Source organism: Mustela nivalis (assembly GCF_964662115.1).
Source record: "Mustela nivalis genome assembly, chromosome: 10".
Lineage (NCBI taxonomy): Eukaryota > Metazoa > Chordata > Mammalia > Carnivora > Mustelidae > Mustela > Mustela nivalis.
The window spans coordinates 85924994-85939722 of record NC_139029.1 but is presented as its reverse complement, the minus strand read 5'-3'; the positions used below and the strand labels follow the sequence as shown (position 1 = coordinate 85939722).

General features: G+C 35.6%; 1 protein-coding gene across 3 annotated transcripts in view; it reads right to left on the bottom strand.

The window, feature by feature from the left end:
- Positions 1 to 14729, bottom strand: part of LOC309842381 (pancreatic alpha-amylase) — a 224572-nt gene that overhangs the window by 8738 nt on the left and 201105 nt on the right. The window contains exon 1 of one of the 3 annotated variants that reach the window (XM_082686502.1): positions 8600 to 8721. The exons of the other annotated variants lie outside the window; for them this stretch is intronic. The gene's annotated coding sequence lies outside the window, so the exon portion shown is untranslated. Of the gene's footprint in view, positions 1 to 8599; positions 8722 to 14729 lie in introns of those variants that run through there. 3 annotated transcript variants of the gene reach the window in all.

Below are 14729 nucleotides of genomic sequence, written 5' to 3'. Positions count from 1 at the left end.
ATCTGGCAGCTTATATCTAAAGAATCCTTAATCATGTATTATTTAATTAGGATTAGGTTTTATTTCTGAAGACCTTCAGTAATAGGACAATCAATCAAAGTCAACTGAACTTATAGTCAAAACACTGCCTTAACTATTTATTTGCAAACATTATAATGTTTCAAATTTCAAAAAGAAATAGGATATTCAATCCCATTCTATTTTTACACCACCAACCTTAATTTTTAGCTATTTAAATGTCTGCATTAAGATTTAAGAAACTATTTGGAAGTTGAATGCCCATGAATTGAGGAAACAGACCCTTTCCCCACCTCCATCAAATAAGATGCTTAATGCAATGCCTATAGCAGTAGAGTGTTTTGGTTTTTTCTCCCTTTGGCTAAATCTCTCTCTCTCACTCACTGTCTTTTTTAAAAAGATTTTATTTATTTCTTTGACAGAGAGAGAGAGACAGCTAGAGCAGGCACACAAGCAGGGGGAGTGGGAGAGAGAAAGCAGGCTTCCCGCCGAGGAGGGAGCCCGATGTGAGGCTCAATCCCAGGACCCAGGGATCATAGCCTGAGCCAAACGCAGACACCTAACGATGGAGCCACCCAGGTGGCCCAAGCTAAATATCTCTTATACCTGATAGGACATTAAATTGATGAACTCAATCCCATTTTTTTTTCCTACTATAAGTAAAAACCTATAAAAGAGAATAATAGGATGGGGAAAACTTAAACCATTTATCCAATAAGCACTTTGCTTAAACTGAATGCTGCTTTTTGCTTAAGCATGTGGATGATTTTCGGGATACAGTGATGAATAAGACAGGATTCTTATTCTGAAGAAGCTTACATTCTACTGAGGAAAGAAAATATATGAATGCTCAACATTACTCACAATCAGGGAAATACAAATCAAAACTATAATGAAGTATCACCTCACACCTGTCAGAATGGCTAAAATTAACAATAAAGGAAACAACAGGTGTTGGTAAAGAGATGGATTAAGGGGAACCCTCTTACACTGTTGGTGGGAATAAAAACAGGTGTGACTACGGTGGGAAACAGTATGGAGCTTCCTCAAAAAATTATAAATAGAACTACCTTGTGACCCAGCAATTACACTAGTAGGTATTTACCCAAAGGATACAAAAATATAGATTCAAATGAGTCCATGAACCCCTTTGTTGATAGCAGCATTATCAACAACAGCCAAACTATGGAAAAAGCCCAAATGTCCATTGACTGATGAATGGATAAAGAAGTGGTGTGTGTGTGTGTGTGTGTGTGTGTGTGTGTAATGGAATATTAACCATAAAAAAGAATGAAATCATGCCATTTGCAACAATGTGGATGGAACTAGAATGTATTATGCTAAGTGAAATAAGCAGAGAAAGACAATTATCATATGGTTTCACTCATATGTGGACCATAAGGAATAGCACAGAGGACCACAGGGGAAAGGAGGGGAAATGGAATGGCAAGAAATCAGAGACAGAGACAAACCATGAGAGACTCTGGACTCTGGGAAGCAAAGGAGAGAGGGTTACAGAGGAGAGGGTTTGGGGAATGGGGTACCCCAGTGATGGGTATTAAGGAGAGTACATGCAGTGATGAGCACTGGGTGTTATACAACTAATGAATCATTGGCTAACTGAACATAATGGGAGGGGGAAGGAAAATTAAATAAGATAAAAACAAAAAGGAAGGCAAACCATATGGCCTGTATAGATAAAGAGAACAAACTGAGGGTTGCTGGAGGGGAGGTTTGTGGGGAATGGGCTAAATGGGTGATGGGTTTGAAAGAGAAAACTTGTAGGATGAGCACTGGGTGTTATATGTAAGTGATGAATCACTAAATTCTGCTCTTGAAACCAATACTAAACCATATGTTTACTAACTTGGAATTTAAATAAAATTTAAAAAATGAAATCTTGCCACTTGCAATAACATGGGTGGACCTAGAATTTATCATGCTAAGCAAAATAAGTCAGTCAGAGAAAGACAAATATCATATTATTTCACTCATATGTGGAATTTAAGAAATAAAACAGATGGTGCACCTGGGTGGTTCAGTCAGTTAAACATCCACCATCGATCCCAGAGTTCTGAAATCGACTCTCACATTGGGCTATCTGCTCAGTGGGGAGTCTGCTTGTCCCTCTCCCTCTGCCCCTCACCTCCACTACTGCTCTCTCGCTCTTGCTCTGCACTCTTTCTCAAATAAATAAATAAATAAAATCTTTAAAAATAAAAAAAGATAATAAAATAAATTTTAAGAAAGAGGGCGCCTGGGTGGGTAAGTGGGTTAAGCCTCTGCCTTTGGCTCAGGTCATGATCTCAGGGACTGTCCCGCATTGAGCTCTCTGCTTGGCAGGGAGCCTGCTTCCTCCTCCCTCTCTCTCTCTCTCTCTCTATCTCTCTGCCTGCCTATCTGCCTACTTGTGATTTCTCTGTCAAATAAATAAATAAAATCTTAAAAAAATAAAAAGAAATAAAACCTATGAACATATGGGAGGGGAAAAAAGAGGAGAGAGGGAAACAAACTGTAAGAAACTCTTAATAATAGAGAACAAAGTAAGGGTTGAGGGAGGGAAGTGGGTGTGGGATGGGCTAGATGGATGATAGGCACTTGTTAGGAGGGCTCTATGGAGTGCCCTTAAGGAGTGTCCTTAAGGAGGGTACTTGTTATAATGAGCACTGAGTGTTGTATGTAAGTGATAAACCACTTAATTCTACTCCTGAAACCAATTTTGCACTATATGTGATCTAACTAGAATTTATATAAAAAGCTGAAAAAAGAAAAGGGAATTTAAAAAAGAAAATATATGAATTAATAATAATAAACAACTGAAGATAAGTTCAATAATTTCAGTAAGAACAAGTATGAATTAACAGTAATAAAATAGAAAATGACTTTGTCATCAAGTTATTTTAATAGTCAGGAAGTCAGGAAGATTTCTCTGTGGAAATGATTTTCAGCTAGGATTTGACAGATAAGAAGGAGCCAGTCATTTGAAGATGAGAGAAAGAACAATCTAGAGGAAAATACAACAGAAACAACCCAAGGGGGAAAAAAAAAACCAAAGTGACATTAAAAAAAAAAAAGTAGCTAAGCAATGTGTAATAAAGTGAAGGGTAAACTGATATGAGGTCTATTAGGCCAGTTCATTTAGGACCTTGTAGAATATAATGAGAAAGTCTTTGAGTCTGTAAAAAGCAGGTGAAGAAAGTTTGGTATATTTGAAAAGAAAATCACACTTGCTGTCATGAAGAAATTGGACTATGTGAAGATAAGAGTAGAGATAAGGAGATCAGTTGCAATTTTTGGGTGATCTGGGAAAGAGGTGAGTGGCTTAGACTAAGAGCACTGACAGGATATAATTCAGAGACAGAAAGGCAATAGGTTTATGGATATATTAGAGCTGAAGAATGAGGGAAAGAGAAAAAATATAGAAAAGTGTTTGGTGATATCATTCATTAAGGTGAGGAAAAACAAGGAAGTACCAGTTTTAAGGAAGGGTTATGCAGAACACTATGGTCCATAATTACTCCTCTATCAACCCTAATGCTTTCCTTTGGTCCTTCTTCTAACCCACCATGTAAACATAAGTAGTTCAAGTTGTTAAAATAAAATTATTTTAACATATAAAATATGTTTTATATGTTAAAACATATAACTGGTGGCTTAAACAACAAATATTTATTTCTCATTGATCTGGAGGCTGGGAAGCCTGAAATCAAAATGTCGGCAGTTCCAGTGTCTGATGAGACACAGATAGCCATTTTCTCCTGTATCTTTACATGGTGGAGAACTGAGAGTGCTCCAGTCTCTTTCTCTTCTTATAAGGACACCGATCCCATCATGGGAGTCCACTCTCATGACTTCATCTAAACCTAATTACTTCTAAAAGGCCCCACAGCCTTATACCATTGCACTGGAAGTTAGGGTTTCAATATGTAAATTTTGGGGGAAAGTAGACATAAATGTGCAGACGCTAACACTTATCCATTGTAAAACTAAAATTCCCTCTCATTTCACAAACAATTTCATTGCTCCATGATTTTCCAAATATCACCTTCCAACATCCTTATGTACTTAACCAACATCCTTGTGTACTTAACAACTATTCTTTCTTCCAGATGCAGCTGAAGTAGCGTCTTTTGAAGCTTATCCTGATATTTCCAGGCATAGTTAATAACTCCTCTGTATGATAATTTTTTAACTTATATGATATTATTAAGCTATATTTGATTTATATTATAAATATACTATAGATAGCTAAGTATTTTCATGCTGATCATTCTATACCAAACTTCTTAAAGGTAGACCTTCTACCTAATATTCTTAGAAACTAACAAAACACATAGCATAATGGCTTATATGATCAATAAATTTTTGTAAAATAAGACTCTAAATTCCAGAGACACCTGGGTGGCTCAGTTGGTTAAACATCTGCCTTTGTCATGATCCCAGGGTTCTGGGATTGAGTCCCACATCTGGCTCCTTGCTCTCCCTCTACCTTTGCCCCTTCCCCTGCTTGTGCTTGCATTCTCTCTCTGTGTGTCAAAATAAATAAGTAAAGTCTTAAAATAAAAAAAAAGACTAAATTTCACCCATTGTATAAAATTCAGGCATAACATGGGTGATGTCCTCAATGATTTTCCAAAGTGTCAGAAATTATGTGATACAATCTAATCTTTGTAAAACCTTTGTACACATGAAGGAACTAATGCCAGATAAACTGAATAAATTGTCTAGGCTCATATGGCAAATAGAGCCAGTGATTTGACAATAGATTCTACCACAAATCAGCATTCTCTGTATTACACCAATGGTTATCATAGAATTCTAGAGGTGTAATGTCCAATATCATAGCCACAGGCAATATTTGGCTACTGAGATCCTAAAATGCTAGTCTGAATGGAGATGTGCTATAAGTGTAAAATACACTCCAAATTTTGAAGAATTAGTATTAGAAATTAGTGTAAAAAATAATTTTATGCATTTATGTTGAAATAGTATTTTGTGACTCATTAGGCTAAATCAAATTTATTATCATTATTATTATTTAAAGATTTTATTTATTTATTTGAGAGAGAGAGACAGTGAGAGAGAGCATGAGCGAGGAGAAGGTCAGAGGGAGAAACAGACTCCCCATGGAGCTGGGAGCCCGATGCGGGACTCGATACTGGGACTCCAGGATCATGACCTGAGCCGAAGGCAGTCGTCCAACCAACTGAGCCACCCAGGCATTCCTCAAATTTATTATTAACATTAATTTCTCCAGTTTCTTTTGACATCTCTTTTAATTTTTTTGAGATTTTATTTATTTGAAAGAGAGAGAGCACAAGTAGGCAGAGAGGCAGGCAGAGAGAGAGAGAGAGAGAGAGGGAAGCAGGCTCCCTGCCAAGCAGAGAGCCCGATGCGGGAGTCGATCCCAGGACCCTGAGATCATGACCTGAGCCGAAGGCAGCAGCTTAACGCACCTAGCCACCCAGGTGCCCCAACAGCTCTCTCTTTCTCTCTTTTTTTTTTTTTTTTAAGATTTTATTTATTTATTTCAGACAGAGAGAGGGAGAGATCACAAGCAGTGAGGAGGGGCAGAGGGCAGAAGCAGACTCCCTATCGAGCAGGGAGCCTGAGCAGGTCTCAATCCCAGGATTTTGGGATTGTGACCTGAGTGGAAGGCAAACACTTAACCGACTGACCCACCCAGGCACCAGAGAAAGGTTTTCAAAAACAAATAGGAAGAAGAGATTTGGGGAGGACAAGAGACCAACTAGATGAAGATGAATATCAGAATAAGAAAAAAGAGCGAAGACTGACTAGACAGTGGATGATATAGGGCTGATGGTGATAATGAGTTGAGAATTAGAGAAGAGCACGGTTTGAACTTCATAGTTAAGCTTCCAAATGTTAAGAAAATGACCTTAGGAGTTAGATAAACTACAGTTTAAATCCTGACGTTGTCATTTATTATCTATGTGGCCCTGGAAAATAATCATTTTTTGCGCGGGGAGTGGGGGGAATAATCTCTTTATCTATGAACAAGAAAATGTAACATGTACCTCATAAAGTTGTCATCATGATTGAGTGAATTAACATCAATAATACTGTTACCCAGTACATGATATATTAAAAACCCAATATATTTGGTTTCTATGATGTTGCTATTACTGTTTTATTATTTTTATTGCTGGTACTATTCAAACTGCTCTAAACTCATGCTCTCTTTCTACTTTCACTTATAGTCACTTGGACATTATCTCTTTCCATTCCATTCTTTCCAAATTCTAATAATACCTTCTACTCTCAGAAGTATTTGCATACCCCCCCACCATGGGAATAGTGATAAGAAGGAACCAGCAAGGTTTTCCACCTGCTCTTTTTTCCACACTTTCTTTTCTTTTTCTCTCTTTTTGTTTTAACCTCTTAAAGCTTATAGGAGATCACATGTTGATTTTGAAATAACTTCTCATCACTGCCTCATCCATTATCTCTGAACTGTTTTTAATATTGATTTCCATGTATTTTATGATGCTATTATTAAAATAACAGATAACTTGCAAACATAAGCTGAGAAATTTTACTAGCATCACAGCATAGATGGATGTATACAATTATACAATAATCTTCTATCAAGGGTCAATCATTGTCAAAGATTTTCTCATTTAATCTTAATTTTTATCTCAATCAATCTAAAGAGTTATAAACTCCATAAGGAGAGACATTAAAACAACTAAAGCATCTTATATCATGTGAAGTAAAATCTGCAAACAAATCCTTGACATCTTTGATATCAGTAACAAAACAAAAAAAGGGGGATCTGGGTGGCTAAGTCAGTTAAGCCTCTGCCTTTGGCTTAGGTCATGATCATAGTGTCCCAGGCTCAAGGCCTGAATCAGGCCTGCTCAGTGGGAGCCTGCTTCTCCCTCTCCCCCAGGACCTCCCCTGGCTCATCCTCTCTTTCTCTCAAATAAATAAAGAAAATATTTAAAAAAACAAAAAAATAAGAAACTTGAAATCGTTGTTATGTCTATTTCCCATTATGGATTTCCTAAAATTGTTTTCCTCAGAGAAGATTTCACAGTTATTAATACTAATATCAATGCTCCATTGCCCATATCTCATATTGCGTGAATTGCCTTACAAAGAGGAAATTTCCTTCTATTTTAAAGCTTTAAGGGCTACTATAATATGTCAAATTAGATATATTGGGAGTTCCTTAAAAACTTGAACTAGGACATTAGGTAAAAGCAATACTCCTTAAGAGGTATTTATATTTTAAGTGCCAATAAAACATATACAATGCTAAGAAGAAAAAAATAGGGGCTCAGTTGGTTAAGCCACTGTCTTCGGCTCAGATAATGATCCCGGAGTCCCAGGATCGAGTCCCAGGGTCCAGCTCCGCGGAGAGTCTGCTTCTCCCTCAGACCTTCTCCCCTCTCATGCTCTCTCTGTCTCTCTCTCAAATAAATAAATAAAATATGAAAAAAAGAAAAAGAAGAAGAAGAAAATACTATTAACTTAGATTATGCTCTCAAGTATTTTTTTTCTCAATCAGTATTGAGATATTTGTTATTTTATTTAATGTGCACAATATAAATGATATCCTGGGGGGAAAGCTCTAGAATAAATTCAGGATTTCTCTTGATACATGAAATACCATAAACAGTGATTCAGCTTAAAGTCTACTTAATTCATACCATGTCATAAATAGAATAAAGGAGCTCTATTAAAATGTTAGGTTAAAAAGTAGTAGTAAAAAAAAAAACTAGTATCTATTTCTATGGCTTTCTTTCTACTTATATAAATGTCAGTCAGTTACCTATATAAGTATTACTTATGACAATGTTCTTCCCCCCTATCTGCCTGAGTACTATCTCAGGCAGATAGTAATATATTTTTTAACATGTAAATAAATTAACATTAACCAAGAAGAGACAAGTTATCTACTCTTATCATTTGTAGTTATTAGCCTAGATACCATAGTTAAATTTCTTTAGGTTGTTTAAAGTATCATAAAACATTTTAACGGAAATACCTTATATGTCACATCTATGCTTATTTTTCACTTTTATTTATCTGCATTTTTTTCTATTTTCATTGTTTTGAATATTTTAGAGCTTTAGGTAGTATTATTACTATAGTATTTGGTCAAGTTAGTGGTTTCTCTTACTGAAAAAGTGGTAATTCTTCTGAACTTTGCATTGAATCATGTACAATTTTCTCAAAACTGTCTCCTACAAGCTCTCTATTCTCACAAAAAAAAAAAGAAAAAGAAAAAAAGGAAAATAAAAACAGGAAATTGAAACTGAGCTCAAGATAATAAATTACATGGGAAAGAGAAAAGAGGCAAATATAATCAAGTTTGCCTACCAGATTTCTTAAATGAAAGAAACATTTTGAGCCAAGGCTCAGACACACTTAAACACAAACAGTACATTTTGTGCCACTGGAAACTGAAACTTGAGTTGTCAACAAACCTAAAATAGGTCGTGAAGCATTGAGCAATAGCAATATCAAATCATATGATAGAAACCATTTCTTTCAAAGAAAAAAGTGGGGGATAGGGACTACATGATATTCATAAAACATTAAAATAACTTACCACAGGGGCACCTGGGTGGCTCAGTGGGTTAAAGTCTCTGCCTTCGGCTCAGGTCATGATATCAGGATCTTAGGATCCAGCCCCCATCTAGCTCTCTGCTCAGCAGGGAGCCTGCTTCCCCCCTCCCTCTCTCTCTGCCCGCCTCTCTCCCTACTTGTGATCTCTGTCTATCAAATAAATAAATAAAATTAAAAAAAAATAACTTGCCACATCACTTCTTTAAATCAGCAACCTCTCAAATCCACAGGTCAGTCTTTTCAATTATAGAAAAACAAAAATCAGACATTTGTTTTGCTTTCTCTTTAGCAAGAAAAAATTGCTGAATTTAGGACTTATAGATTTTCTACAATTCTTTTCTTTCCAATAGATGCTCTACAACCCTTTCCAATTCTTAAAACCTAATCTGTTTAAAAAAAAAAAAAAAAAGTCTAATGTGAGCTCCACGATGATACTTGATTGGCTACCATCACTCCCGGTTGCTGAACAAACCACAGTCTTCTCTCCTCTGCTCAAGTTGCTGTCCTGCCACCACTTCTAATTACACTGAGCCTTTCCAGTTGTTTGCTTTCTTTTTCTCTTTCTCTTTTTTTTTTCTTCCTTTCTCTTTCTTTCAGTATCCTCTCCCAATCTCAATTAGTCTTTTTCTTTCCTGAACCATCTATAGCAATCTGTAAGAAAACTTTTTTGATAAAATAACCTTAAAGACAAAGATTAAAATGATTGTGCCAAATTCAACAAGTGTGACTAGAATGTAAACAAAGTCTCTAAGCCAAACATCTAATTTTGAATCTGAGCTTTGCCATCTTCTGTGTGACCCTTAGAGAAATCAAAGACTATTGCATTTAGGTCTCCGTTGGAAAATGGGGATAATAGTATTATTGATAAACATGATAGAAATATAAAAATAACTAAAACCAACTAATTATATATTGAGTACAATTATGTGTCATTTCAGTGTATTATCACTTTAATTCCTCACACAAACATAAATACAATATAGAATTATGATTATACCCAGTTTTAAGTGAAGGGAACTGAAGTACACTAAGTAAGGTAATTTGTCCATGGTCAAATTTCAGTAAATGCTGAAACTGAAATTCAAAACCGAGCAGTTTAACTCTATAGTGTGTTTGTAGCCAATACTTAGGCTTATCTGTCTCCGTCACTGAGTTGTAAAAAAAATCAAATACTTTATCTGAAGATATTTTAGAATCTGGTAATTCCTGTTTAGCTAATATTAATATGTTTAGAAAATTGCAAAAGTAGTTCATCTCCTATTTCCTGTTTTTCGAATTTTTACACTAAACAAAATTGATATTTCTCTATTACAGTGTGAGGTTTTTGTTTGTATGTTTGTTTTATAGAGAGAGAGAGAGCATGAGCACGAGAACCAGAGGGTAAAAGAGAATTTTAAGCAGGCATCACACTTAGTGCAGAGCCCGACATAGGGCTTGATCTCAATACCCTCAGATCATGACCTGAGCATAAATCGAGAGTCCTCAGCTGCTTAACCAACTGAGCCACAGAGAGGCACCCCTCTCTGTTACAGTTCTTATTCCAGATCTTATTCATAAATATTCAGTGCTCCTCCCTGCACGTGAATTACACACCTCGTCCTGTTGAATTTGGGAATATCTATGTAATTTCCTTTGGCAATGAAATAAAAGCAAAAGTAATATGTTTTATTCTGGGGCCTCTGTGATTGTTAAAGCATGTATCAAAATGAAGTTTCAGTGACAGACTATAAAGTGACTAATACGAAGAGTCTCCTTGTCGATTTAAGGTAAATGTGCGAAATAAACTTGGCTATTGTAAGCCACTGAGAATTCAGGTTTTTTGTTATTATGACATCACCTATTCTATCCTGATTGATGTAACCATTAAGTTCCCTTAATTAAGCTCTTTGATTCTTAGACATTCTACTTGACATTTCTTTTCTCTTGTGATGTAGGAAGAAAGAATAAATCATAAGATCAGAGAACATTAATATTGAAAGAGACTACTGGAATAAGCTAGTCCAATGGTTTCCAGATTTTGAGCTAAGTAATCAGTAGAATCTTTAAAAAATTATATAAAAACATATTCTCACATAAAAGTCATCAAATTCAGTTTCATAAAAAAACTACCACTGATATATTATTCTTTTTTTAGTTTTTAATTTTTTTATAAACATATAATGTATTATTAGCCCCAGGGGTACAGGTCTGTGAATCGCCAGGTTTACACACTTTACAGCACTCACCATAGCATATACTTCCCCAATGTCCATAACCCCACCACCCTGTCCCGTCCCCCCTCCCCCCAGCAACCCTCAGTTTGTTTTGTGAGATTAAGAGTCACTTATGGTTTGTCTCCCTCCCAATCCCATCTTGTTTCATTTATTTTTTTCCTACCCCCACAAACCCCCCATGTTGCATCTCCACTTCCTCATATTAGGGAGATCATATGATAGTTGTCTTTCTCCAATTGACTTATTTTGCTAAGCATAATACCATAATATCCACGTCGTCGCAAATGGCAGGATTTCATTTCTTTTGATGGCTGCATAGTATTCCATTGTATATATATACACCACATTGATATATTATTCTTACATTTTTACATTTAGTTAAGAATATATTGTTCCTATCTAAATCTAATTCTCTTATTTTATTGCTATATATATATATATATATAAAAGACCTAGGAATGAGACAAGCAGTACTTACATTGAACAAATAATAACCTAAAAAAACTGACTGTGATGTCAGCATCATGGTACTGTGAGTGATTCCTTTCTCCTCTCCTCTTTTACAATTAATTAGTCACCTATAACTGTATTAAAGTGCCTCTCTGTATTATACCAATTTCTATCTACTTGTGCCTCCAAAAGTAAGTGGATAGGATCTCAGAGTGGACTGTGGATTCAAGGGAGCAGGTGAACCTGCTCCATCTGGCACAACATCAGAGTGGGATAGATGGCAGCGGAGGCAGAGGACAGAGAGTAACCCACTGAGGCAGCTCCCTCTTCAGGGCTATACTGCAACACTTTGGGCTTTGGGCAACAGAAGGAGCTACTTCCCTGGCAGAGGAAGTGATAAGTGAAAGAAGCTGGCACCCTACCTAGCTGCATGTGGGTTGCAGATGGAGGGGCTTGTTTCTCACTTGCAACACAAGAGTTTTAAGGAGGGACCTCCATGACTTGGGGGAGGGAAAGGGAAGGGGAGGCAGATAAGGAATATTAAATGGCACTGAAGGAACTTAATTTCCTTCTGTATGCTTCAGAATTTCAGCAGTAGGTCTGTTCATAGATCTCTTGAAGTTCCCTACACTAGGATCCACCTAATGGACTGTGGATACCCCCAAAGTTCCAGATGCTAAATCCACATCTAGCCCAACTCCCTGCCAGCTCTTTTTGCATACTTCAACCCAAGAACAAACACCCATGGGAGAAACAAAAACTTGAGCTATAGTGCCACCTCATGGATTACAAAAGAAAGTTTTCTAATTGCTAGTCTGTTGAGCTGTAATGACCAAATAACACAAATTTTTAAGTAAGAAAAGTGTTTGCTATTTCAAATGTAAAATCAGACACACATATTGTCAGACACGATGAGAAATCAAGGTAATATGACATTATGAAAAGAAATTAATTCTCCATATACTGAACTCAAAGACACAAAATATTGAAATAAAAATGATAGAGAATTCAAAATAAATTTTATGAAGAAATTTAATGGGCTACAAGAAAACCAAGAAAGGCAACTCAATGAACTCCATATAAAATTAATGAGCAGAATGGGTTCTCTACCAAAACAAATGAAATTAAAAAGAAACAAACAAAAACAAATTTTGGAGCTGAAGAAGTCATCGAATGAAATAAAGAATGCATGGAAGAGCATAGGTAACAGAGCAGATAAGAAGGAAGAAAGTGTAAGTGAGTTGGCAGATAGGATTTTAGAAATGATTCAGTCAGAAAAGGAGAGAAAACTAAGATTTTTAAAAAGTGAAGAAACCCTATGAGAACTATCAGATTCTATCAGAAAAGAAAATCGAGTAATTAATGTACTTAGAAAAAGAGAGAGGGAAGGGGCCAGAGAGTTAAAGATATAATAGCTGTGAACCTTCCAAACCTGGGGAAGAAACTGAATATACAAGTCTGCAAAGCTAGAACACCCTATTATTTCACTGCAAAAAGACCATTTCCAAGACACTTTATAACAAAATTGACAAAAATTACTTATGAAGAATGCTAAAGGCAGCTGGGGAAAAAAGAAAGTAATTTACAAGAAAACTCCCATTTAACTATCAGTGGACTTTTCAGCAGAAACTATAGGACAGGTGAGAATGAAATGAAATATTTAAAGCACTAAAAGATAAAAATTGATAGCTAAAAATATGCTATCTGGCAAAGTTGTCCTTCAGATATTAAGGAGATATAAAGACTTCCCAAGCAATAATAATATCATTAAGGTTTATCTTCATTGTAACATATGGCAAATTTTCCTTTTTAAAGGCTGAATATTATTCCCTCATAAGGATATGGATATTACCACATGTGACTTATCCATTTATCTGCTGAAGTACACTTGTTTTTCTTCCACCTTTTTGGTTATTGTGAATAATGCTGTTAAGAACGTTGGTGCATGAATAATTACTTTGAGAATTTGCTTTCAGTTCTTTTGGGTATATACCCAGAAGTGGAATTGCTGAAACATATGGTAATTCTATTTTTGTTTTATTAAAAACTGCCACACTACTTCCGACAGCAACTATACCATCTTAACTTCCCACCAAAAATGCACAGGATTCAATTTTGCCACATCCTCAAAAACACTTGTTTCTTGTTTTTTTTGTTTGTTTTGGTAATAGACATCCTGATAGTGAAGTAATATCTTTGTGCATATTGATAATTTATACATCTTTAGAGATAAGTCTACTCAATATACAAACTAAGTATATTCAAACTAAGATTTTTAAAAAGTGAAGAAACCCTATGAGTACTATCAGATTCTATCAGAAAAAAAAATAGAGTAATTTTTGAATTAGGTTGATTTTTTTGTTGTTGAATTTTAGGTGTTCTTTGTATGTTCTGAATATTAATCACTTATCAGATTTTAGGATTTGAAATATATTCTCTCATTCTGTATACATCTTTTGATGAAAAATTTTTAAAAATTTTTGTGAAGTCCAACTTGTCTATTTTTTCTTGTTACCCATGCCTTTGGTAATGTATAATGTGTGCAGTACATAAATGCCTTATGTAATGAATCACTGTCAAATCCAATGTTGTGAAGCTTTAGTTCTGTTTTGAGAGGTTTTTTAGTTCTTAAATTTAGATTTTTTTGATCCATTTGGAATTAATTTTTGTATACAGTCTTAGGTAATGGTGCAAATGAAATCTTTCATGTTTGGTTATCCAATTTTCCTACCACAATTTGTTGAAAATACTGCTCTTTCCCATTGAATGGTTTTGGCATCATTCTTGTCATCATTTGACCAGGAGTGCCTGGGTGGCACAGCCAGTTAAGCATCTGACTCTGGGTTTTGGCTCAGGTCGTGATCTTGGGGTCCTGGGATCCAGCCCTGTATCAGGCTCCATGCTCAGCATGGAGTCTACTTGGGACTCTACTTTTTCCACTCTGCCCCTCCCACTCACACTTGCTCTCCCTCTCTCACTCAAATAAGATAAATCTTAAAAAAAAAAAAAAAAGAAAGAATCATTTGACCATATATGAGAGGCTATATTCCTGGATTTTATTCTATTCCATGGATTTATATGTCTGTCTTTATGCCAGTACCACAATGTTTTGATTATTATAGACTTATAATAGGTTTTGAAACCAGAAGTGAGTCCTCTAGTTTTTGTTCTAACTCAAGATTCTTTGGCTATTCAGGGTCCCTTGAGATATGAATTTCAGGACAGAATTTTCTTTCTTTTTTTTCAAGGTCAGTGGGATTTTGATAGAGATTGCACTAAACCTGTAGATTACTTTGGATGTACTGACATTTTGATTCAACTAAGTATTTCAACCCATGAAAACAGAAATGTTTCAATTTATTATCGCTTTAACATCTTTCAGCAATGTTTTATAGGTTTTACTGTACATTTTCCCACCTCATTGTTGATTCCTAAGTATTTTATTCTTTT